Below are 27,780 nucleotides of genomic sequence, written 5' to 3'. Positions count from 1 at the left end.
TCGGACTGGACTGTTCCCATGGGGTACAGGGTCAGCGCTGATTTGCATATCGCCATTGTCTAACCCAGGGTGGTGTGGAGTGGAAAAACGATGGATTTGGGCCCAGATCTTTGGACTGGGGTGAATGTGTGACATTGATCCACATTCTGTCCATCACTGTTGTGTTTGCAATTACCGCTCTAAGTGTACTGGGGATGCTCAGACGTGAGTCCCAGGCACTCCACACCACTGGAGTCAAGCTAGCCGGGCTGATGAGAGGTGTTACCTCGAAACCGGGCCGGTCCTCGGATGCTTGATTCCGTTCTGGGAAGGACATGGCTTTTGTAGTTCGGACTGGACTGTTCCCATGGGGCACAGGGTCAGCGCTGATTTGCATATCGCCATTGTCTAACCCAGGGTGGTGTGGAGTGGAAAAACGATGGATTTGGGCCCAGATCTTTGGACTGGGGTGAATGTGTGACATTGATCCACATTCTGTCCATCACTGTTGTGTTTGCAATTACCGCTCTAAGTGTACTGGGGATGCTCAGACGTGAGTCCCAGGCACTCCACACCACTGGAGTCAAGCTAGCCGGGCTGATGAGAGGTGTTACCTCGAAACCGGGCCGGTCCTCGGATGCTTGATTCCGTTCTGGGAAGGACATGGCTTTTGTAGTTCGGACTGGACTGTTCCCATGGGGCACAGGGTCAGCGCTGATTTGCATATCGCCATTGTCTAACCCAGGGTGGTGTGGAGTGGAAAAACGATGGAGTTGGGCCCAGATCTTTGGACTGGGGTGAATGTGTGACATTGATCCACATTCTGTCCATCACTGTTGTGTTTGCTATTACCGCTCTAAGTGTACTGGGGATGCTCAGACGTGAGTCCCAGGCACTCCACACCACTGGAGTCAAGCTAGCCGGGCTGATGAGAGGTGTTACCTCGAAACCGGGCCGGTCCTCGGATGCTTGATTCCGTTCTGGGAAGGACATGGCTTTTGTAGTTCGGACTGGACTGTTCCCATGGGGCACAGGGTCAGCGCTGATTTGCATATCGCCATTGTCTAACCCAGGGTGGTGTGGAGTGGAAAAACGATGGATATGGGCCCAGATCTTTGGACTGGGGTGAATGTGTGACATTGATCCACATTCTGTCCATCACTGTTGTGTTTGCAATTACCGCTCTAAGTGTACTGGGGATGCTCAGACGTGAGTCCCAGGCACTCCACACCACTGGAGTCAAGCTAGCCGGGCTGATGAGAGGTGTTACCTCGAAACCGGGCCGGTCCTCGGATGCTTGATTCCGTTCTGGGAAGGACATGGCTTTTGTAGTTCGGACTGGACTGTTCCCATGGGGCACAGGGTCATCGCTGATTTGCATATCGCCATTGTCTAACCCAGGGTGGTGTGGAGTGGAAAAACGATGGATTTGGGCCCAGATCTTTGGACTGGGGTGAATGTGTGACATTGATCCACATTCTGTCCATCACTGTTGTGTTTGCAATTACCGCTCTAAGTGTACTGGGGATGCTCAGACGTGAGTCCCAGGCACTCCACACCACTGGAGTCAAGCTAGCCGGGCTGATGAGAGGTGTTACCTCGAAACCGGGCCGGTCCTCGGATGCTTGATTCCGTTCTGGGAAGGACATGGCTTTTGTAGTTCGGACTGGACTGTTCCCATGGGGCACAGGGTCAGCGCTGATTTGCATATCGCCATTGTCTAACCCAGGGTGGTGTGGAGTGGAAAAACAATGGATTTGGGCCCAGATCTTTGGACTGGGGTGAATGTGTGACATTGATCCACATTCTGTCCATCACTGTTGTGTTTGCAATTACCGCTCTAAGTGTACTGGGGATGCTCAGACGTGAGTCCCAGGCACTCCACACCACTGGAGTCAAGCTAGCCGGGCTGATGAGAGGTGTTACCTCGAAACCGGGCCGGTCCTCGGATGCTTGATTCCGTTCTGGGAAGGACATGGCTTTTGTAGTTCGGACTGGACTGTTCCCATGGGGCACAGGGTCAGTGCTGATTTGCATATCGCCATTGTCTAACCCAGGGTGGTGTGGAGTGGAAAAACGATGGATTTGGGCCCAGATCTTTGGACTGGGGTGAATGTGTGACATTGATCCACATTCTGTCCATCACTGTTGTGTTTACAATATGCCTTTGAGCATTCGAATGTTCGCTGTGCAAGGATAGAGCTCAACCCGTCTGGGCTGGCATCAATGACAACCTTTTTATGAAGCTTTGAATTGAAGAATGCCATTTCAGTAGCTTTCTCAATGGCTTGTTTAATTTTCTGAAAATGTTTCTCACATTCATGTGACCAATAAAATGAAACATTCCTTTTCTCAATGGATCACTTACAGTGGCAAAGTCTTATATGTATCTGGAACAATAACTGCCCATGCCAAGAAATTAGCGCCTGTTGAAACATCTTGTGGGAATCAGCATTTGAAAGTGCTTGTATTTTAGCAGACTCTGGTGTCATACCCCCATCAGAAAGATATTGTCAAAGAATTTAACCTTTGTCTTATGGAAATCATACTCTGCATTCAAAATCAAACCAGCCTCAGCAAGTAAACAACATACTTGTGTAAGAGCTCAATTGTGTTCTTTTTGTGTGGCTCCGAAAACCAATAAGTGATTGCTGTAATTTAATGCATTCATGACAGACTCTATGATATATCAAATGATTTCCTGAAACAGTTCTGCAGTTGATGACATACCAAAACCTAGTCTTTTGTATTGAAACATACCAACATGTGTAGAAAAGGTTGTAATGTACCTGCAATCTTCTTCAAGTTCCATCTCATGATAACCTATATTTAAATGAAGGAGTGAGAAGATCTTTGCATCATTTAGTTGCATTATCATGTCATCAATGTGTGGACCTGGATGTCATTCTTGCTCAATTGCCTTGTTTGCCTGTCGCATGTCAATTCAAATTCATACAGCTTCTCCACTGTCGTTTTAAGGCACTTTTACTATGGGAGAAGCCCATGGAGTTGGACCAGTAGAATGCTCAATAATATCATGCTTATGTAACAATTCAAGTTCTTTCTCAACAGCTTCTTGCAAATGAAAAGCAATTTGTTAATGTCTTTGAACAACAGGATGGATGTCCTCATTAATATGCAACACTACTTTCATTGTCTTACGCGCTCCCAAACCATGAAATAATGAAGGGCACTAACTTACTATTTTGTTCTGAGCATCATGTTGTAAGTCACAGAAATCAGTCCCATAACAGTGACTGTGCTGAAACTGAATAGATAGGTACTTGACACTGCGTCCTGAATCACATGGATGGGTGCTTGCACCTATGTTTTCTTGTGTTTCTTTGTTACTACAAATGAACATTGACTTTTTAAGGGTGTTGATGCAGCCCGTGTATACACTTTGGTCTTTCTTAGCATAACGTATGGCAATGGAGATAATTCATTGTATTTCTCCTCAGTTATAATGTTTATTGATACACCATTTTCAACAATGAAAGGTATCAAACAACCATTTACTTTTAGTGTAACCTTAGACAATGTTTGAATGACTTTGGTGCTTTTGGCAGGTGGATCTTTCTTTGTGTTACATTTTTCTTCACAAGTGGCCAAACTAACATGTACACACTTTTCTGAGGTAAACATCAACATGGCACAATAATTTTATTCACTTTCTCTTGATACTGATGCAGAAGAACTGTTTGACGATGATTTAGATGATGATCAACTTTTTTCAGTGTCGATTTTGTCTTAACTGATGTCACTGCTTGGCCTTTTTGATGTGCATCAAACGTTGCTTCTGGAATATTTTGACAGCCATTTTGTCCTTACATCAAGATACACATACTTTTTCTTATCCCTTGCAAACTGTCACAAAACGGTTCTCCTTCCCACAGCCTTTACATATGTTTCCAAGAGTGGGACATTTACCTTGTGTGGAAACGAAAATCCACATTTAAAACACAACTTTTTTGTGTGTAGATAACTCTTTTTTCCTTCAGTCTTTTGTTTCTGCTCACTTTTCACACTCATGACAGATTCATTCTGGGCACCTCCGACCTCCATGTCAGCACCTTGCCTATCAGCATGCTCTTCAGCTCTGGCAACCATTAGCACTCGCTTCGGAATAAGAGTTTCTCTCAGCATTTGTCTTCTAAATGAATCTGGCAAAAATCCATCAATATCGCTCAGATATATAGCTTCATCATTAAATGATTGAACTTACAGTGTCTGATGAGTGTATTGAGTCCCTCCACAGATTCATCAATGGCGTACCAACTTTCTGGAATTCTTGTTTGAAAATGTGCTGTTTGTAATCAACATTTGACATTGGATATTCACTTATTTAATCTGATGATATGTGACTTTTTCATCAGTTCTCAGCATTTTCTTTATGACTTCTTTTACACCATTACCAGCCAGAATTTTGAGTCACATTATAATCTTTTTTCTCTCGGTCTCTTCAAGTGCATTAATGAAATCATCAAATGTCTCTATCCAAGCAGTCCACCTGTCACCAATATTCACCTTTTTGGCAGTATCGAGTGGTGGTGGTGGTTTCAGGAAAGCGGCAGTGTTGTAGGCAATTGTGGAAGAGGATGATGTTGAGGGTGGAGCTCTCTCCAGCTCCCTCAGCTGTTCAGGTGGACCCTGCTCCTGTGAGCCATCACTGAGGCCTTGGGACAAGATGGCCTCTGGATCATCCTTGATAACTTTTGGAAAGACGGCCCAGGTCTTTGCCTTCATTGGAAAAGTAATGTTTCACTACTCCATTCTATTATCGGAGACTATGGAAATTGTTGTGCTCTTGTCTAACACAACCCCGGCACCTAGCACTGAGGTTGTATCAGCTCACTTTACTCAGATTCTGGTGAATAAATAACAGTTTTATACTTGAGCGTCTCTCTGCATGCACTATGTCTTCCCCACTTTGTAGCTATAATGTTATCTTACAATTTGTCATTATCAATAACTGTTCTTTGAAAATCTGATTGTATCTGCCTTTAGCGTTAATGCTGTAGATTTCATATCACTGTATATTACATAGCAGCGTAGTACCTTTATGTACTGTCTGACTAGCAGGTTCTCTGGCATCAATATGAAGATTTCTTTGCAATGCTTATGTTGTTTTTAACTTCTTTACAGTGGCTGGAGTTGTGCTTCGACTCCACATGCGTTAAGCATCAGTTCCGTATTTCAATGGCAATACGCATGACACACACAAGCAGTTTTCTTGGACCATAGCAAACTCTCTGGGATTGCACTGTCAATCCTCGGGTTACTTATCACATCACCTAACTCGTTGCCAGTTCTAGCGCCCTCCCCAGCCTGAGTACCCACACACATAGCTTACTGTTACATGTCTTTATTCACCTGCTTGTGACTGCGAACTCAACATTCTAAGTCAGCCTTCATTGCATTCCATTCTAATACTTATGTCACAGTTCTATGGAGTCCATCCAGAGCCAAATGGGTTCCATCATTTCTAACTCGCAATGCACTGCAACTAGTAGCATTTTATTCACAGGCTCTGGGTATATGGTATACCATTTTACTGGGGATGTATAAGTAAATTAAATATGTCAATTAGGTGTAAGTCAATTTTATCATGTTGTAGGGAGTGGGCAGAAGCTCTTTAGCACTGGTTACAGTGATAAAGTGCACAGAGTCCTAGGGCGAGCAAAATGCAGTCTGAAAAATAGGACAGTGAAGGCAGAAAGTTGGGGGGAAGACACCCTAAGGCTAACAGATCTAACAACTGGCAAGGCAGTCTCATAGACATCATGAAAGCAGCAGCCAATACAAGCAAAACATTGGCAAAACTAAGAAAAAAATGTACAATATTTTTAAGCATTAGGTTTGATAAAAATACAGTCACATGTCAGAAATTAGAGTAAAAACTAATAGTGAACACATATAGCAGTGAGTTGTTTTTTTAATTCAACACAACTTCTACTGAAAGAGGTTTAGGAATTCACTGATGAGACCACTACACCCATTTGCAGGTGCAAAGTCCCATAAAATCAACCAATAACACACTGCCTACCACTAATGTCTTTGTCATCTTGCCCCTCATTTTAAAGAACTAGTTATTGAGGAGGAGAGAGAGGAAATACAGGAATGTTATCCTCTTGAGGTGCCCATGGAAAAACTAATTGCTTGGTAGCTCTTCTCACCTATGTGATCCTTGACATGGTTGCAGACTGGGAGCAAGAGCTAACCCTTAGCCCACTTGGTGGCCATTCTTCCACTTTTCAAAATACTGGCTGCACTCCATTTCCTTGCCATTGGATCTTTCCAGGTGGTTCCTTTGGACACTTTTGGTACCTGACAGGTAAGCTAATCATGGTGGTTTCAGAAGGTGCTCAGATGCATTCACCAGCTGTAGGCACTATTTTTTTGCCATGGCACAGTCGCTGGCGGAAAGACAACAGGGTAAAATGGAATTGTGTTCCATTGTCTACTTTTACTGGGTAAGCGATGCCATTGATCTCACTCTTGTGACAGTTGAGGCATTTTGCCAGAGAGAACACCATTTATACAACAGACAGCACTGACACTCCATCAATGTGAGAACTGTTTGCGATGCCAGAGGTTGCTTCAATCATGATTTGAATTGTGAACACAACAGATACATTTTGAGACAGTTGACTCTTACATGTTGATTGGTTGCTGGGCTTTCAGTGACATGTGGCTGCAGTGTAACTTTAACTAGGACACACTGCCACTGCATGTTTACCTAGGTGATGACATTATAGACATATTCACTCATAAATGTACACTGTTACCATATACACTTTTGAGCCTAACATTTAATTAAAGCAAGTAGAAAATGTCTGCATAATTCTCAAGGTAGCCCTTTGCATCAAATATCATATGTCTTTGATGCAGGTAATGCAGATTATGCCTTCTCTCCCCATCATCTAATCACATTCCAAAATGAAACCACATGGTTAGTGATCACTTAAGCTCCCTTCCATGATTCGGGATGGGACCCCCCCCCCAGCAATGTCATTAGAGAGAGGTGCAAAGTTGTATTTGAGATATTATTGAGCACACTTTTGGCATCCTCAAGTTGAGTTTCAGATAAGAAAACATGGAATAAAAGTGCTGCAATAATCCCCTGAAGTAGTTTGTAAGTTCATTGTTGGCCTTTTTGCACAACATTCCCATATGATGAGGGATAAACAAAGCCCAACAGACCTTCCCCTAAAATATAGCCCTATCCATGATACTGAGGTGGGACAATGAGCAGAGGGCAAAGTTTGCAAGTGAGTGTCCTCATAGTTCATTTAAGTGACCAATTTGGTTGCTACATCTCAAGCAAGGGCTAAGCGAGACTGGGATGAGAAGAGGTGGGAAGAACTCAGGGAGGCGTTTTTTCCCAGTCTGACACCAGGACATTTTGGGTACTCATGGGCAAGGGTAACCTTGAAAATTTGCCCTCACTAGCCAACCACATCATAGCCAACATGTGGCTTGAGCATTTCAGTGCCCTATATACGAATATCCTCAGTCAAGACATAGGTCTCAAGACATAGGATCACTGTCTCCTGAATCATTCCATCTTACAGAGAGGCTTTCGTTCACTAGGGAAGAAATCCTGGCCTCTATAGAGTAAATAGTATCAGCCAAAGCATCTGGGCCAGATGGATTTCTGAGAGACCTTTTACACTGCAACAGGGACAACTGGGCTTCATACATAAGGTCACTCTCTAATTACATTACTGGCGGGGGGGTCCCATCCCGAATCATGGAAGGGAGCTTAAGTGATCACTAACTTTAAAAAGGGCTAGAAGAGCAATCCAGCCAACTATTGGCCTATTACCTTGATTGATTACATCCAAAAAGATTTCTACATCTCCCTCTTTGTGAAGATCCAAGACTGGATGACCGACAACCATATTCTGTCTCCACTTCAAGCAGGGTTCCGCCAGCAAAAGGGAACTATCGACCAGGTCTTCTGCTTCCTTCTCCTTTATTGGAAGGTGGTGCTGTTGGGTAAAGAGAGCCTCTATGCAGTGTTCATTGATTTGAAGTCAGCGTTCAACCTCGTGCCCAGGAACATGCTCTGGCGGGTGCTCAAGGAGTGGGTTTGCCCCTAGAAATCCTGACACTACATATAAAATTCCATGAAGATAACATTGCCAGGGTGAGATGGGGTGGCCAGTGCCAAGTTAACAATCATGTCCAAATCAAGTAAGGGGGCTGCCAGGGCTGTGCCCTGGCACAAACTTTGTTTTCATTATATATATATTAATCAAGTGATCGAACTTCTATCTGCAGCTCCAGCGGATGTCCCTTCTCTATGGAACCAGAAAATTGCAACCCTCTCTTTTGCAGATGATACCCTCCTCATCTCTAAAACGCCCATTGGGCTGTAAAGTCTAATAAAGTGATTCAAGTTTTTGTGTGGTGAGAGGGGCCTTGATATAAGTACCATAAAGAATAAACTGATGTTGCTAAATCCCCACAAATCCTTTAAAGGGCTCCTAACCTTAAATAACATCCCTCTGGACAGAGTGAGCTGCTTTGACTACCTGAGCTACAATTGGTTCTGTAGGGTGAGAACAATTGCTTCAACGGAGCATGGATTTTAATCATAAACCATACATTTAGATAAGTAATGTTATTACTCCAAATTAGCTGGAACACAAGCGACAAACAACTTTAAACAGAGTCATATATATTTACTTCTGTTCCAAAATTGAGTATTTTTTATATACACTTGTTAACAAAGCTGTCAGCAATTCAATAAACGTATAGAAATGATAAATAAAGTGAAAAGAGAGCTTGGTGACATAAGTGAAATAAGTGTAATTAATACATGAGTGAGGCAAGGACATATATTGTATTTACAAATGGTAAAAGTCTTCTTCAGGACAATGTAACAAGGACAAAGACAGCCTAAAATGAAACTGTAACCCATTGATTGAAACATCCATAGATCACCGATGTGTGGCATCCGCTTACCTACAAGTATAAAAAACTCCTGAGTAACGTCTGGCAGTCTCGAGTGAGTCTGCTTGAATGCCAGTAAATACAGGAAACCGTTGCGTGTGATGTCAGAGAAGCGTGCACGTGGCAACGCAGCAGCTGGATGCTGTCAGTTGAACTTGGTGTCAAGCTCAATAGAAAGTGCACCGCAAGGGTTGCTCAGCAAGTGCGTCAAGGTACACAAAAAGGTTGCTCTCTAAACTATGCTCTATTTAGGGAAGGAGAGCCACCGATCCCTCGTTCTTTGACAATTTTATGAAGGCTCAATATTTACTCAGCCATAATCCATTGAATTCAAACCAGGTAAGGCTTGGTGTACCACTTCCTTCTGAATAATCTTGCCACTCTTGGCAAACACCAACGCTGATTTCACCTTTTGATTTTCAATCACAGACCGCCCTATCCTGAACAATTTGAGGCACATAATTAAACCCTCACAGGTGGCCAATGCCCTTGAATAACACTGAGAAGTCTCCTTGAACACTTCAGGTAAGACTACTACTCACTGCATCCCACCATTTTAACCTTTGTTGTAGTTTTTTACTTAATTCCAAAATCTCTGATTTGTATACAATACTGGCACTTTTAAGGCAGAAACATGCCATGTTTTGTCTACATGGAGATGGTGAGTATCATGACCTTGATACCACCTCTTATCCTCACGAGGAATCTTCAGCTGGAACTTGCCTGATATAATTAGTTTCATTTTAGGCTGTCCTTGTCCTTGTTTCGTCGTCCTGAAGAAGACTCGCCATGATGCTCACCAGCCTTGTTGTTTGCCCTCTGTTTGGGGGACTGTGAGGAGAGAAGACCGGCACGGAGAACCACGGAGCTGGGAGTAGCCTACATCCCCCAGCATCCCTTGCACCACTCCCCAGGAGACCCAGCTTCCAGCCAGGACCGCCAACAGCGCCTGGAGGTGCCTTTAACACTGGCTAGCGGCTCCCGCAGCACGGGACGCTCACCAGCCTTGTTGTTTGCCCTCTGTTTGGGGGGCTGTGAGGAGAGTAGGCCGGCACGGGGAACCAGGGAGCTAGGAGTAGCGTACATCCCCCAGCATCCCTTGCTTCACCCCCGGGAGATCCATCGTCGAGCCACCCATGTCAGGACCACCTACAGCACCAGGAGGTGCCTTTAAAACTGGCTAGCGGCTCCCGCAGCACAGGATGCTCACCAGCCTTGTTGTTTACCCTCTGTTTGGGGGGCTGTGAGGAGAGAAGACTTGCACGGGGAACCAGGGAGCTAGGAGTAGCCTACATCCCCCAGCATCCCTTGCGGCACCCTCGGGAGATCTAGCATGCAGCTGCCCACGCCAGGACTGCCTACAGTGCCAGGAGGCGCCTTTAAAACTAGCTAGTGGCTCCCGCAGCACGGGACGAGCGTGGGCCAAGGGCTGGCCCGTCTGCTCCCGTCAGTGCCAGGAGGAGGCAGGACTGGGCAACCCCTCTATCATCTGCTAACGGCAAAGACCGTCAAGGTGAGTGCCACCATATTTGAAAAGGATAAATCTGCCTCTATTTTGACAATGGGTAAACGTATAGGGACATTGCCCTTCTGGCCTGTCACCACAAGCATAGATAGTATGCTGGAGAGGGCAGTCAACATAGTTGCCAATGAGATTGAAATAACTGAGAGGCGTCTGTCCCTTGGAGTTGAGGCACCCCAAGCTGGTCCTGTGATAGGGGCGACCTCAACTAATTTAGTTCCACCTCTCGCTCTGTAATACGAAGGCCACTACCCTGAGTACCCTATCGTGCTTAGGATCTAGTCATAACAATGAGGACCTCCCCAATGAGTTTTGTAATGGCAACAGTACTGCTGTATCTTTATTAAATGTGGATCCGTCTACAACTCTTGCAGCCTTAGGGGACAAACGTAAAAGGAAGTTGACTAAACCCATTTGCTCAAAGAGGAAACAACCACCTTGTGCTAGTTCATCTTGCACTATTATGAGTTCATGGATACAGGGCCCACCAACCACTCAGGATGTCGGAACCATAGAAACTATCCCAACCTAAGAATTGAGCCGATCTTTCTGCACCCAAACTGACGCCACACTTTTCCACACTTTTCCACCTGCAGTAGCCATGGAGAAACCTTTATTGACACTATTGTGGGTACTGTTTTTGAACATATTAAAGACTTAACTGATATGAACTTTACCGCCCTTTGGAAGTGCATAGATCGTTTGGATAATTTGTCAAACAGGCTAAGTTCACAACGTAAAACTATTAAGCCTGTTACTTCCGAGGGGCTGTATCATAATTTGCCAATTAACGGTGTATCTAATTGTAATCTACAGATCCCCACACCACCCACCCCAGCCATCGGGTCCTCTGGCACTTGTAGAATAGTTAAAGAATGTTTTTCATCAGAGTCTATCACCATGCAGGAAAACTCCTCCTATTCGGGTGGTGTCAGTAGCCTGTCCGTTTGGCCCCACTAATACTTCTAGAACCTTGTTGTTCACCTAGGAGTACCCTAGATAGAGCACACCCAGGGGGTGCTAAGCCACATGCAGGGTTTTAGATCCAGACAGAACAGAAACCACGCAGGTCAGCAGGGAGATACTGAGTGTACCACGAGCATCATGCCCTTTTATTCTGGTCCTGGCAGAGGTACACCCCCTCAGTAAAAATCAAGTAGAGTCATGGGACCAACTGCGTAACAAAAGCATTGATTGGCTGTCAAAACATAAAGGGTTTAGTATGTCAAACTTAAACAACATTATCATGGTACGTAGAGTAGGCTGGGTAGGGTCGTCTTCGAAGAACATCGCGGGGGACTGTATAGTTATTAACTTCCGAAACCAGTCAAGAACGTTACCGATGTCACAGGAGGTAAACACCATCAACTTAACCCGCATTTGTTCATTGCCACTGGGTTACTTCTATAAACCAACCCTGGGGTTAAAAACCAACATTGTTTTCTCTTTAACCATGAATGCCTCAACACGCGACTGTCCTTCTACACCCCCTCCTGCCAACTACGATCGTCCAATCAAGCCCTCGCCGCCATTCCGCGCATCCATAAATCCACCATGGGGGGAAGATCCTTCTCCTACCTAGCAGCCAAAACCTGGAATTCTCTCCCCAACCACCTCCGCCTTACAAAAAAACACCTCGCCTTCAGAAAGCAACGAAAAACTTGGATATTTGATCAGTAAAGCACACCCCTCCCTCAAGCGCCTTGAGACCCTCTGGGTAAGTAGTGCGCTATACAAATCTCTGAACTTGAACTTGAACCACGCAGAATATGTTCTTATCACTGTTTGGTTTGGATAACCAGGACTGACTGTTATCCCGTTTGGTAGCAAATGAGATCACGCCCATATTAAATGAGCACCCGCCCTGTGGGGATTGTACTCCAACTTTGCTTGCTACTGACTCAAACTTAAATATATTAAGCTGGAATGCCGCTTGTCTGGCATCTAAAATAAACCAACCAGACTGAAATAGTCCAAAAACAGGACATCCTCATGCTACAGGAAACCTGGGCTACACAAGATTTACACTTAGAAGCGTTTGATTGTTTCAGTACTGTTGTCCCTACTCCTAAGGCAGGCCGCCCGTCTTGCGGACTTTCTATCTGGCTCAACATCTCTGCAGGAGGCAGCACAAATGCTCTTGACTCTAAAAATGATACGTTTCAGACTCTGATTTACACAAGGGGGGGTCTCTATTTGTCTAATTAATTAACAATGACTGCCACACCATACCCAATATGAATTTCATCAATTTGTTCAAATTCATTCTAGCCCTACAAAATCACAAGGGTTTCGACAATCTAGTCGGTATCTGTTTAGGGGGTGATTTTAACGTTAGGATTTCCAGGGAAAATTAATCAGTGATTTTTTTTTTCATCAACGTACCACCATGTAATAGGGGTATAGAATTATTGGATCACCTATGTAACCAAAATGTACTTAATGTTATGGAAATTGCTGTTGTACCATATAAGGACAAGCAAGTTGAGACCAACATATAGAGGCAGGGGTGGTGCTTCTACCATCGATTATATCTTAATTTCTGCTACCTTAGAAGACTCCTTGCTAAAAGCTGAGGTTATACCAACTGTTCAAGGTGACCATAATCCCATTAAAATAATATTGAGAATCGCCCCTGAGCCAATTTATGCCAAAGAGTGTGGTACAAGGAACTTATTACCCTCCACTGATAATTTAAGAATGGTCGGGTGAGATATAGATAATAATGATTTGTTCCTCAATATGGTAAAGGAACACTCGTCACTTGTTGACACCTGCCTGTCACTAAAAGATTAGAATACTGAGGCAATTGGTGCCTTTATTTGACTCTGTGAGGGTATTAATCTCATGCTATCAAGACCCATAGTGAATACACACTCTGGCCCAAGATGGTTTAACAGGGATTGCTCCGTAGAAAACAGAGAGCTTCGTAAGACACTTACAAAGAACCCCAGAGATCCGTCTCTCATTAAATCTCTGAGACAACAATATAAGGTAGTTACTAGGTTACGAAAGGATGAAATCACAAAAGGGCGCTGGGATAACCTCGCATATGCCGTCACATTAAAGAATGGGAATGGCTTCTGGGCCGCAGTTAAAGATATGAGGTCTACGGGAGACTCACTGACTCCCATTAGTTGTAATATAACCAGCGAGGCATGGGAAGCCCATTTTTCTAAAATGTATTTAGATCCAACTCAAAATGAGGATCCATATAAATACCAAGCTGCTACTAGGATTCAGATATCCCTGTCAGAAGTGGAGGACGTCCTTCAACAGAGTTTGGGGAACAAAGCTCCTGGCCCTGATAGGCTGCCCATTGATCTCATTAAAAACAAACCTGAGTTCTGGGCGCCCCTTTTATTAAATATTTTTAATAACTTATGATTCCAAGCACATGGTCTACCAGTAATATTGTACCTATTTTGAAAAAGGGTGATCGATCCAATCCAAGCTGTTTTAGACCAATGTCCCTGATCGATGATACACTGAAATTTTTAGGGAGGATCCTGTATTTATACTAATATAATAAAGAGAGAGCCCAAACCTTTGAGGAGGGTAATCTCAGGAACCACAGCACCAACCACAACACCCAATACAGCGTTGGAAAGGGCAGTTGCAGCAGAAGGACATAGGCTATGCAGACTCCCACCATATACATATAAAAGGTAAAAGAACCGTGCCAACAAAGTAGTCCCTTGTTGGCGTGTCTGCGTTGTGCTGTGGGCGTGTGCTGGGGGCATGACAAACGCTGGGGGCGTGTGGTACGTTCCGCCCTTCATGCCATGTCTCATATTGTGTGCTGTGGGCGTGTGCTGGGGGCGTGGGCGTGTGCGGGGTGCGGGATTACGGAAAATAAACGAGCGTTGTGCCCAATATTTCATCGTTTTTTCTTCCCAGGTTCTGTACATTTCAGCTCCGGGTGTCCACCCTGCTCCCTTTAAATACCCCTGCACCCCATAACCATAACCCACCCTTACTTCTTAAAATACCCCAACACCCTTAAACACTAACCCATCTTAACCCTATAAATATACCCTGTACCCCAAAACCCAAACCTATCCCTAAACCCTAAAAATACCCCTGTACCCTACAACCCAAACCTAGCCCTGAACCCTATAAATACCCCTGTACCTCAAAACCCAAACCTACCCCTGAACCCTAAAAATAACCCTATACCCCAAAACCCAAACCTACCCCTGAACCCTAAAATACCCCTGTACCCCAAAACCCAAACCTAGCCCTGAACACTTAAAATACCCCTGTACCCCAAAACCCAAACCTACCCCCGAACCCTAAAAATACCCCTGTCCCCAAAACCCAAACCTAGCCCTGAACCATAAAAATAACCCTGTACCCCAAAACCCAAACGTACCCCTGAACCCTAAAATACCCCTGTACCCCAATACCCAAACCTAGCCCTGAACCCTAAAAATACAACTGTACCCCAAAACCCAAACCTAGCCCTGAACCCTTAAAATACCCCTGTACCCCAAAACCCAAACCTACCTCTGAACCCTTAAAATACCCCTATACCCCAAAACCCAAACCTAGCCCTGAACCCTAAAAATACCCCTGTACCCTAAAACCCATACCTATCCCCAAACCCTAAAACTACCCCTGTACCCCATAACCCCAAACTATATCTGAACCCTTAAAAATACCCAAACTCCCAAAAACATATACCTCAGTACCCCAAAACATATACCCCTATACCCATACTTACCTTATCCAAACATTAAAAAAAAACATGCTGTTAGACCCGTCTGCTTCTGAGAGTCCCCTCACCACTATGATTTCTTTTGTTCCCCTGTACCTCCCAAAATTTGTCGTTTTTTATTTGTCTACCAGGACTTTTTATGTGTTGTTTCATGGGGTTAGATGTTCCTTGACGCCCAGTTGCTCACAAGGTTTGAGGCACCTATTTACAAAGGCGCCTGGCCCAAACCTGTGGCATTACAAGCTGGGGTTGTCAACCTGTGTAAATGAACTTCAAATGGTGGACACCCTTTTTCCTAATGTGAAGTGACTCCCATTGGAGCCTTCATGAACCCTGGCCTTTTGAGGTTTGGGCGCCCTTTGTTTGGCGCGCATTTCTGACGGAATTCCTTTATTTTCCTCAGGTACACAAAATGGCTGCTCTAGAACCCCAGTACGGTGACTGTGAGTGCCCTAAATACCCCTCAAGAGTGCCATATCATTGTCACAGCCAGAGAAGGTTCTAGAACCTTCTGGCTCGTGCTAGTACCCCAGGGCACTGGCTATATAAGGCCCAGTCCCTGGCGGCCATTTTAGATTAGATGAGATTCGACTAGAGAAGAGGAGATTAAGAGATTCCAGACTTGACACCAGATTGACACCTGCCCTGTTGACCCCTGAGGTGGCTGGTAGCGCAGGCAGTAGAGCAGCAAAGGGTGGCTGGCGTTGGGTCTGACTGGCGTTCCAGTCAGCTACGTGAGAAGTGACCTAGCGCCTACAGCGCCTGCCCAGCGAGTACCTCATTGCCCCCAAAGACTGTGGCCAGATTCGTATGCCTCCCCGCCCCCCCCGGTGGTGAACTGTGATCGAATTATCGAGTCGCGAGGCGAGAGCAAGTTCGCCGCGACCGCGATCGTCAGCTGTGCCCCCCTTCGCGACAGGTGCCTCTAGAGGGGAGCTCGGACGTCTCCGAGCCCCACCAGCGTAGAGCGCTTCCTGCGCAGATTGAAGGTGAGGTGGTGCGCCGGGGCGGGGAAAGGCCGGCCTTCGTTGGGCGGGACTAGCGTCTTCGCCACTCCCCAGTGACCCGGGAGCTGTAGCTGTGGGCGGGAACCACCCTGTGTGTGGAAGTCGGAGGGAGGTCCGTGGAGCCCCTGAGAGCCCCGTCGCTAACAAGAGGAGTGCTGTGCCCGACTGAATCGTATCTTGATTGCAGCCGATGTGAGGTGGGCCCGTTTCCTCATAGTGAAAGCAGCGTTGTGAAGGAACTGTGAACCGGCATTTACTTGACTGTGCGCGAAGGTTGTGTAACCTCTCCGGCAGCCCGTTCGTCAGTCTAGTGACTTTGAACTGGTGCCGCCTGTGCTCAAGTGGTGCTAAAGCCCGTAGGCGCGCATAGACTTCACCGGCAAAGCAGAGATCCTATCCCGGTGACCGTCGAGTGCAAATGATGTATTGACTGTGTTTCCTTGCCTTCCAGATATACGCGCATACGCCTTGAGTGATTATTAAAGAGTCCCAAACCTTATTTTGTGCTCAGAGAAGCCGTATACCTGGTCATTGAAAACAGCATAAACTGTAAGAGTTATCTTTCCCAGTTGAAACGTATTGCAGATGTAATGATTCTAAAGTATTTAATTGGTGGCAGCGATACCAGAAGAAACATGTGGTTGTTTATTTAAATGAACCAATATTTATTCTGATATTTATTCTGATATTTATTCTAATATTTATTCTGATATTTATTCTGATATGTATTGTGATATTTATTGTGATACTCATTCCTGAATTTATTCTATTTATTAATACTATTTATTACCAGAACTGTATGACCAAAAGAAATGTATATGTGCTTTCCCAGTCAACCCTATTTACAACAAAGAACTTTTATATAAAGGAATCGTATTTTTATACAGCAGTGGTGTGGTGTCCTTCTTTTTGGTGTGGATGTACAAGGAGTTATTATTGGGTCAGAGCCGGCTTAACACTACAGCCTTCACTTGCCTTGTCACTTGAGCCAAGCTACCCCCTTTGTGCTGGGCTTGCCCATCGCAGGTCCAACATAAAATTGGTGCTCAGCGGGTGGGATTGCGAGCCGTGCTTGTTTTGAACCCCATAATAATTCAGTGTGCACCACAGGTACACACCCGGAGTTTTCACCTAGCGGCCCTCAAATTCAACGTTTTGCTTTTTCCAAATTCTTTCCTGGAGGTGGGTGGAAGTGACCCTCAAAGTTCTTATCCTGGTCACCTACTTCGGGGTGGTTGTCCACACTTTTCACTGACAAGATGGAATTCGAAATGTCAGAGCTGGAGACCTATACTGTGGCACAGCTCAAGGATTTCTGTCAGGAGAGGGGAGTGTTTGTCAGGCGAGGGGCCAAAAGAGAGGAGCTCCGTACTAGTCTGTGAGCATGGGTGGAAGCACACACGGAGGGAACGGTGGAGGAGGAGGAATCGGACAGAGGTACTGTCATTGATAGGACTGCGGAATGTCCCCCGGGGGCGGGTGAGATGTCAATCAGCCCCAAGGCAACCTCACGGGAGGGCAGCAGTGTGTCATCGAGAGGGTTGTCAGAAACCGAGTTAGCTGACAGGAGAGAGGAAAGACTGTTAAGGTGGGAAATAGCAAAACTGGAGTTGGAAGAAAGGAGGGAGGGGAGGAGGTTGGAACACGAGTTCAAGCTACGAGAACTCGAATTCCAGGCCCCTAACATCACTCCAAAGGGTGTCGAGTCAAAGGAATTTGTCAGGGAGCCCAGGCCCCATTTACCCAAGGACGTAGTCGCCAGTTATACCGCTGGAGACGACATAGCCAAGTGGCTGGCAGCCTATGAGGTCTCCTTAAGAGCCCATGGGATCCATGAGAAGCATTGGGGTGGTGGATTATACCGGTACATGCCTCCGCCAGGTAGGGATGCCCTATTGGCCCTAGACCGGGAGGAACAGGTAAATTACCCCGCCATGAAGGTGGCGCTCATCAGGAAGTTTGGGTTGACCCCCGAGAAATACCGGCAAAGGTTTAGGGGCAGCCACAAGCTGAGCTCACAGATTTGGGTTGACTTCCTGGATTTTGCCAAGAAAGCCCTGGATGGGTGGGTCCAAGGTAATGAGGTGGAGGACTATTGAGGGTTGTACGACTTGATACTCAAGGAACATCTACTCGAGAAATGTCTTCCCGAGCTGAGGCAACACCTGGTAGACAGCAAACTTACTTGCCCCCGTAAGCTTGCTGAGGAGGCGGACATTTGGGCAAGTACCCGAGTGTCCACGAAGGGGACGGGAGGAGATTCTCAGAAGTCCGGACAGGGCGCTCCCCAGAAGAAAGAGGGGGGAGATAACAAGAAGCAGGAGTTCTCCAAAGGCCCCCAAAATACCTTTAAGGGGAAAAGTTTCTTCTCCACTTCTAAGGCTAACCCGCAGAAGAACCCTAATCCTGGCCAGAGTCAGCAGCCAAGGGTTATCCATTGCTATGAGTGCGGTGGTATTGGACATTATAAGGGAGACGTGAAATGCCCAAAGAGACCACCCCCTCCCACTGGAGGAAAGGCCCCGGGAGTCGCTAGTGTAGCGCTCGGGGAGGAGATGCCCTTAGTTAAGGGGGGGAGTGGGCGGGTGTCACCTTAGTGTCCCTGGGTGATCGGGAGATGGTTCCAAAGATCCAGGTGCCCTCAAATACTACCAAGTATGGGCAATGGGTCACCATCAATGGCCATAGAGGGGAAGCTCTGAGAGATACAGGAGCCAGTATGACTATGGTAAGGAGTCATCTGGTGTCCTCAGAGCAGGTGATTCCAGGCGTACTTCATCCAGCCGCGATGGCTGACGGCAGAATGGGCCACTATCCTGTGGCCGAGGTTCCCTTTGAGTGGGGAGGGGTTGCAGGTTCACTTCGAGTTGCCATAAGCCCCGCCGTGCCAGTCGATTGTCTGCTGGGTAATGATATGGAGCACAATGCTTGGAAGGAGGTGGAATACCGGACTCATACTGAGATGCTGGGTACACCTGATTGGGCCTGTGTGAGTACCAGGTCTGCGGCTGCTCAGGAGGAGAAGTCGCGTGGGTTGGAGCCTGGAACAATGGCCCACCCAGCTGCTGATGAGGGAACATTTCGAGGACAGGAGGAGCCTGCCTCGATGTCCATGCCCCATGAGACGGATAGGCCACCTGTGGAGGTGGACCCGGAGTCCGCGGAGGAGGACATGGTTCCGTTGGAGGACTTGCCTATCCCCGCTGAGTGGCGAGTGGAAGGAGGACCATCCAGGGAGGAACTGAGCAAGGGACAAAGGGAATGTCCCACCCTCAAGGGTCTGAGGCAACAGGCTGAAGCCCAGGCAGCAGGTAACGAGTCTGGGAACTATCGTGTTTACTGGGAGGATGGTCTCCTCTACAGTGAACCCAGGGCGCCAGTGCACAGATTGTCACGGGCCCTGGTAGTCCCACAGTGTTACCGAACCTTCCTATTAGAGTTGGCTCATGAGATTCCCTTGGCAGGACACTTGGGTCAGGACAAGACCTTTGCCCGGCTTGTCCCCCACTTTTATTGGCCTCGAATGAGGGTGGCGTCCGACACATACTGTCGGTCGTGCGTGTCATGCCAAGCCAGTGGGAAAACAGGGACGAAGCTGAAGGCTCCCCTGGAACCACTTCCCGTCGTTGGCACCCCCTTTGAAAGGGTGGGCATCGACATTGTTGGGCCCCTAGATCCACCTACATCATCCGGTCACAGGTTTATCCTGGTCCTGGTGGATCACGCCACAAGGTACCCAGAGGCAATTCCTCTGAGAACCATTACTGCACCAGTAGTGGCCAAGGCCCTGATGGGGATCTTTACCCGAGTGGGATTCCCCAAGGAAGTTGTGACTGACAGGGGGACCAACTTCCTGTCAGCATATATGCGGGCCATGTGGAAGGAGTGTGGAGTGACTTACAGGTTCACCACTCCTTATCACCCACAGACCAATGGTCTTGTGGAAAGGTTCAACCAAACCTTGAAGGGTATGATCAGAAGTCTACCCAAAAGCCTGCGGAGGAAATGGGACGTCCTCCTACCCTGTTTGCTCTTTTCCTACAGGGAAGTGCCGCAAAAGGGAGTGGGCTTCAGCCCCTTCGAGCTTTTGTACGGGCACCCTGTATGTGGACCTCTCAGCCTGGTGAGGGACTCCTGGGAAAAGTCTCCCCGGAAAGTTCCCCAGGATGTGGTGAGCTACATGCTGGCCTTCCGAAGCCAAATGGCTAAGTTGTGGAAGCAAGCTTCTGACAACTTGGAAGCCAGTCAGGCAGTCATGAAAGCATGGTATGACCACAACGCTCACCCAGTGGAGTTGGAGCCTGGCCAGAAGGTGTGGGTGATGGAGCCTGGAGAGCTGAGTGCCCTCCAGGACCGTTGGACAGGCCCCTATGAGGTATTGGAGAAGAAGGGCAAGTCTACCTATCTGGTGGACGTAAAGACCCCTCGGCATCCGCATCGGGTGTTACATGCCAATCGCCTCAAGCCCCACTACGAGAGGCCCAAAGTCATGTTGGTTATGGTGACTGACGGATCGGAGGAAGAGGAGCCTCTCCCCGACCTTTTTGCGTCTCAAGAAAAGGATGGGTCAGTGGACGGAGTGAAACTCTCGCCAACCCTGACTCCTGAGCAGCAGGAAGAATGTCGCCCGGTCTTGGGGTCATTCGCTCCTCTGTTCTCCCTTGTCCCGGGTAAGACCCACTTGTGTACCCATGACGTGGACACAGGGGACAGCCCACCTGTGAAGTCAAAGTCTTACCGGCTGTCTGACAAGGTGAAGGCCAGTATCCAAAGCGAAGTAGCTAAGATGCTGGAGCTAGGAGTCATCGAACCTTCAAGTAGCCCTTGGTCTAGCCCGGTGGTGTTAGTTCCTAAAGCTGCCCCACCTGGTACCACACCAGAATTGAGATTCTGTGTGGACTACCGAGGACTAAATTCGGTAACCAAAACGGATGCTCATCCGATCCCTCGGGCGGATGAATTGATTGACCGGTTGGGAGCTGCCCAATATCTCAGTACCATTGACCTCACTGCAGGGTACTTGCAGATTCCCATGTCTAATGGAGCCAAGGAAAGGTCAGCCTTCTCCACACCTGATGGACACTACCAGTTTTGCGTCATGCCCTTTGGGCTCAAGAACGCTCCTGCCACTTTTCAGCGGCTGGTGAACACGATCCTCACCGGGATGGAGTCATTCTCTGCTGCTTACTTGGATGACATAGCTGTCTTCAGTAGCAGCTGGGAGGATCACTTGCAGCACTTGCAAGCTGTTCTCCAGACCCTGGAACGGGCTGGCTTGACGATCAAGGCCAGCAAATGTCAGATTGGACAGGGGTCGGTAGTGTACTTAGGACACTTGGTGGGCCGGGGAACGGTGCAGCCCCTTCAGGCGAAGATTGAGGCAATCACGGCCTGGAAACCCCCCAAGACCCAGACTGAGGTCCGAGCCTTTCTGGGCCTCACAGGTTACTACAGACGATTCGTGAAGGGGTATGGCACTATCGTGGCACCCCATACAGAACTCACGGCCAAAAAGCAACCCAGGAGAGTCATTTGGACGGAGGCTTGCCAGCGAGCCTTCGACACTCTGAAACAAGCATTGTGTAAAGCTCCAGTCTTGAAGGCTCCAGATTTTTCAAAAGAGTTCATTGTCCAGACAGATGCATCCGACATTGGCATTGGGGCGGTGCTATCGCAACTCAATGAAGAGGGTCTGGATCAGCCCGTGGTCTTTCTGTCACGAAGACTGCTTCCCCGGGAACAGAGGTCGAGTACCATCGAGCGGGAAGCCTTTGCGGTGGTCTGGGCATTGAAGAAGCTGCGACCATATTTGTTTGGTTCACACTTCCTTGTTCAGACAGACCACCGACCCCTTCGTTGGCTCATGCAAATGAAGGGGGAAAATCCCAAACTGTTGAGGTGGTCTATCTCCCTACAGGGAATGGACTTTCGGGTGGAACACCGGCCCGGTGTTGACCACGCCAATGCAGACGGTCTCTCCAGGTATTTCCGCCTTAGTGTTGAGGACTCCCAAGGGGTTGGGTAGCTCTCCCCACTTTCAGCTGGGGGGGATGCGTGTTAGACCCGTCTGCTTCTGAGAGTCCCCTCACCACTATGATTTCTTTTGTTCCCCTGTACCTCCCAAAATTTGTCGTTTTTTATTTGTCTACCAAGACTTTTTATGTGTTGTTTCAAGGGGTTAGATGTTCCTTGACGCCCAGTTGCTCACAAGGTTTGTGGCACCTATTTACAAAGGCGCCTGGCCCAAACCTGGGGCATTACAAGCTGGGGTTGCCAACCTGTGTAAATGAACTTAAAATGGTGGACACCCTTTTTCATCATGTGAAGTGACTCCCATTGGAGCCTTCATGAACCCTGGCCTTTTGAGGTTTGGGCGCCCTTTGTTTGGCGCGCATTTCTGACAGGAATTCCTTTATTTTCCTCAGGTACACAAAATGGCTGCTCTAGAACCCCAGTACTGTGGCTGTGAGTGTCCTAAATACCCCTCAAGAGTGCCATGTCATTGTCACAGCCAGAGAAGGTTCTAGAACCTTCTGGCTCGTGCCAGTCCCCCAGGGCACTGGCTATATAAGGCCCAGTCCCTGGCGGCCATTTTAGATTAGATGAGATTCGACTAGAGAAGAGGAGATTAAGAGATTCCAGACTTGACACCAGATTGACACCTGCCCTGTAGACCCCTGAGGTGGCTGGTAGCGCAGGCAGTAGAGCAGCAAAGGGTGGCTGGCGTTGGGTCTGACTGGCAATCCAGTCAGCTACGTGAGAAGTGACCTAGCGCCTACAGCGCCTGCCCAGCGAGTACCTCATTGCCCCCAAAGACTGTGGCCAGATTCGTGTGCCTCCCCGCCCCCCCCGGTGGTGAACTGTGATCGAATTATCGAGTCGCGAGGCGAGAGCAAGTTCGCCGCGACCGCGATCGTCAGCTGTGCCCCCCTTCGCGACAGGTGCCTCTAGAGGGGAGCTCGGACGTCTCCGAGCCCCACCAGCGTAGAGCGCTTCCTGCGCAGATTGAAGGTGAGGTGGTGCGCCGGGTGGGGAAAGGCCGGCCTTCGTTGGGCGGGACTAGCGTCTTCGCCACTCCCCAGTGACCCGGGAGCTGTAGCTGTGGGCGGGAACCACCCTGTGTGCGGAAGTCGGAGGGAGGTCCGTGGAGCCCCTGAGAGCCCCGTCGCTAACGAGAGGAGTGCTGTGCCCGACTGAATCGTATCTTGATTGCAGCCGATGTGAGGTGGGCCCGTTTCCTTCATAGTGAATGCAGCGTTGTGAAGGGACTGTGAACTGGCATTTACTTGACTGTGCGCGAAGGTTGTGTGACCTCTCCGGCAGCCCGTTCGTCAGTCTAGTGACTTTGAACTGGTGCCGCCTGTGCTCAAGTGGTGCTAAAGCCCGTAGGCGCGCATAGACTTCACGGGCAAAGCAGAGATCCTATCCCGGTGACCTCCGAGTGCAAATGATGTCTTGACTGTGTTTCCTTGCCTTCCAGATATACGCGCATACGCCTTGAGTGATTATTAAAGAGTCCCAAACCTTATTTTGTGCTCAGAGAAGCCGTATACCTGGTCATTGAAAACAGCATAAACTGTAAGAGTTATCTTTCCCAGTTGAAACGTATTGCAGATGTAATGATTCTAAAGTATTTAATTGGTGGCAGCGATACCAGAAGAAACATGTGGTTGTTTATTTAAATGAACCAATATTTATTCTGATATTTATTCTGATATTTATTCTGATATATATTGTGATATTTATTCTGATATTTATTGTGAAATTTATTGTGATACTCATTCCTGAAGTTATTCTATTTATTAATACTATTTATTACCAGAACTGTATGACCAAAAGAAATGTATATGTGCTTTCCCAGTCAACCCTATTTACAACAAAGAACTTTTATATAAAGGAATCGTATTTTTATACAGCAGTGGTGTGGTGTCCTTCTTTTTGGTGTGGATGTACAAGGAGTTATTATTGGGTCAGAGCCGGCTTAACACTACAGCCTTCAATTGCCTTGTCACTTGAGCCAAGCTACCCCCTTTGTGCTGGGCTTGCCCATCGCAGGTCCAACACATGCTTTTACCATTCATGCATTTACAAAGAATTTCGTTGTAAATGTATGCGTGGTAAAAGCATATAAAATGTAATGCCATGCATTATAATGGCATTGCGGAGTCATGGTACTTTCGTAATGAAAGAATGCGGAGTGATGGTATGCTGAAAGAAAGTTGCGGAATAATGGGTGTTTACCCTCCCTGGTAAGTACATTAGTGGCACGGCGGCCCACATCTCCAGCAACATACTCATATTTGTTCACCACCGATTTGAAAAATGCACAGGTCTCTCTCATTGATGGCCAGACATACACTTTTAGACACACCTCCCGCCACAAGTTCTAGAATTGCGAACTTTAGAGCTGGGGAGCTACGTTCGAATCTCGGCATCAGCTCAACATTCTGTGATTCCAGGCAAATCGCTTTGTCTCCCCGTGCCTACCACAAATGAATGTGTTCTTCTGTAATGTAAATTGTGCTTATGCCATGTTGTCGAGTTCGCGCTATATAATAACAGCTGTAAATAACAATAACAGATTCGTCACATTCGCTTTGAATATCTGGTACTACTAAATGGATTATTTTGAGTTTATCGATATTGTAGCAATCCTCTGAAAAACGGGCACATGCTTTTGTATTTTTAGAGCCATTTGGGCGAGTGCGTATTTTATTCCTTAGCGTATTTCACCAGTGATTTGACAACACCTTATAGGTTTCCAATGCACCACATACCAATACACTACAGGAGATAGCCTTCTCAGGTTTGGGGTGTCTGGTTGGGTCCGGTGAACTACACATAGATGTTCTCTGGCGTCAATATGTAGTCCCTGCAACATCGCAATAGTTTGTTTCCTAAGCAGGAACTACAGAAGGATGGGCTTTGACGTCATCAAGTAGTTCTTGTAGAAACGGGACACCTGAACCTTAAACGAGCGTTTTTTTCCGTCCCCTTTTTTCCGTCTTTCTTGGATGATAGCGAGTCGTTTTCGCTCTCAAGAGGAGTGTGTTCCATGAAAGATGAGCACTCATCTTTCACCATGTCGTAAGAGACAATATGTGGTTTTGTGTTTTTTGGGGATAAAACTACTGGACTGAGACGGATGATGTCATTGTGTAGTCCAAGTAGTATTGCGAGAACACGCTCGTAGCGAGACTTCGATGTGTCTCCCCAAGTAGTCCATTGGTCTTTACTGAGTACTCTAATTTGCATATTTTCTTGAGAGGTGGTCATTGGAGCTTCTTAAAGTCTAGCAGTTGCCATTGGTCATCTGTATATAAAGAGTTGATTGGACTTTACTGGTGTAGAGTCACTATTTAAAACTTCAGGAGTTGTCCAGTCGTTGCCTCCCCCTGACTCAGAATCCGCCTGAGGCAAAGACGGACAGGTAGGCGAGGTTTTTCCCTGCTTTCTCTCCTCATTTTTATAAACACATGTGTTTGGTTTCAGATTCTCTTAAATAATCTTATTAAAGAAGTGCCCTGAGGATCTCTATCTTTACACTTCTAGGATTCAACATTTCTTGAAATTAAACTAAGAACTGGAAATTATTTTCCTTATTTCTTTCAAACTTTTCCATTTTTATTTTTTTGTAAAAGCAGCTTTGGTTATTCACCTTCTTGGGTGAGCCTCAATTTACCGATGAGAGGTTAAATGGGTAACTTTAGGATGTGAGGGCAGAATGTGTTGGCTATACAGCAAACTAGGAGGGGCAGTACTGATAGTCCCCGTGTTTATGCTAAGCCACTTTTCTCTTCACACCTTCAGAGCGGGGCCTCCAAATTCCTGAGCCTGGTCCAGGAGAGGTGAGGTCCAATCTCCGGTCTATCCGGGTGAGTGATAATCAACTTTATATCCAATATTTTTATATAGCATTCCCCTTTTTACACAGTCATTCTCATATGGTGTTTTGATATTTCAGGTGTGAGACATTTTGGGATTGACACGGAGAAAAGAGTAATCAGTTCCGGTCACTCATATCCTTTTTGTATAAGTATATCACTATTCCTTGTAGGAAAACTAAATGTTTTTGTTACACATGCAGTAGCATTAAGAATGAAAGAACAGAGGCCCTGAAGAAAGCCTAGGGTCTTTCCCTGAAGGCTGAAACATGTTGGCCCCCATGCAGTTATTTGTTTAAAACTGTCCTTAGATGCACTGTTCCTGGTTTTTAATTAGGAAGAGGTCAATTTCCATTAAAGTTTCTTCCTTTTTGTCCTCTATCCTATTTTAAATTCACCACTTCAATACGCCTTTCTTTTGGTTAACTACACTGCACTTATTCCCATCACATATCAGTGTCTACATGGTCTCGGAGTGATTGTGGGTAAAAACCCAACTTCGACCGTGGGTATGGTAGAAACGTCTCAATGATCTAGAGACACACCATCCACGAGGGATGACGAGATGATAGTATTGATCACAACAAGACTTTGATGGGAATCCAATATTACTTTATCGGTTTCACCCACAATCACTGTTGGTTCTGTGTACATTGTTTGAATGCTTAATTTAGTAGCAAGTATGCTTAGTATTCGATAGACTTGACTGATATCGTTACCCCTAAATAAGAGGTTCCCTTTTTTCCTCATAGATAAGACCCCTAGGTTTTCTTGTAGTATATATTAATATTGGGGATTGTAACCTAGGCTGGTCTATAAACTTTCCTTAGACCCTCCACACAGTATAGGTTTATATGTTATCTTACGTTGAAGCAGTTGTTCTCACCCGACAGAACCAATTGTGGCTTTTTGTATAGATACCCAGGTTCTGAGGGACACAGGGATGCCCCATTGTTACTACAAGCTTTGACTACCTGGGCATTAAACTGTCTGAAGGTGTGTCCTGGAAACAACACCTCAATAAGGCCTTCCTCGAATTCTCTCAGGTAACTGGGGCTCTAAGGAAGGAACATTGTCGCTCCTACACAAAACCAGTTGCACCGGCCTTGGAGCTATACAAATGTAAGGCAGTGAGCAGTGCCCTTAATGGGGCAGAGCTCTGGTGTTTTGAAAAACCGAATGTTCTCCTAGCAACTGAAAATAGGTTTCTTAGGAACTTAGGGGTTGATTATGATGGCGGTGAATCCGCACCCTCTGGGCCGGTGGAAGCCACCGTCGGCCCAGAGGATGCGGATTCACCGCTGCGGCCACAGAAAACACCTACCGCCAGATTAGGATGGCGGTGGGAACAGCGGCGGACGGCCGCCGCTGATCCGCGGGGTGCTGAGGGCTATTTGGTGGCGGTGTCTGCAAGACACCTTCAGCCAAATTATGATGTGCGTTGCAACATACTTTTCCGCTGCGGCTTTTCCGCCGTTGAAAAGCATGTGGGACTTTGCTTCTGGGGGCCACTTGCGGGCTCCCAGGGTTAAGGGGGGTGGGGGTGCACATGGGGGGTACCTATGGTACCCCCCTGCATTTACATGCACAAAGCGGGAGGCACCGTGCGGTGCCTGCTGCGTTGTGCATGTAAATGCAAATCATGCATTTTTAACCTTGTGGCGGGTGCTGCTTCAAGCAGCACCCGCCGCAAGGTTAAAGATACGG

The sequence above is a fragment of the Lissotriton helveticus genome, chromosome 5_1, assembly GCF_964261635.1.
Source record: "Lissotriton helveticus chromosome 5_1, aLisHel1.1, whole genome shotgun sequence".
Classification (NCBI taxonomy): Eukaryota; Metazoa; Chordata; class Amphibia; order Caudata; family Salamandridae; genus Lissotriton; species Lissotriton helveticus.
This window is presented reverse-complemented; position numbering follows the sequence as displayed.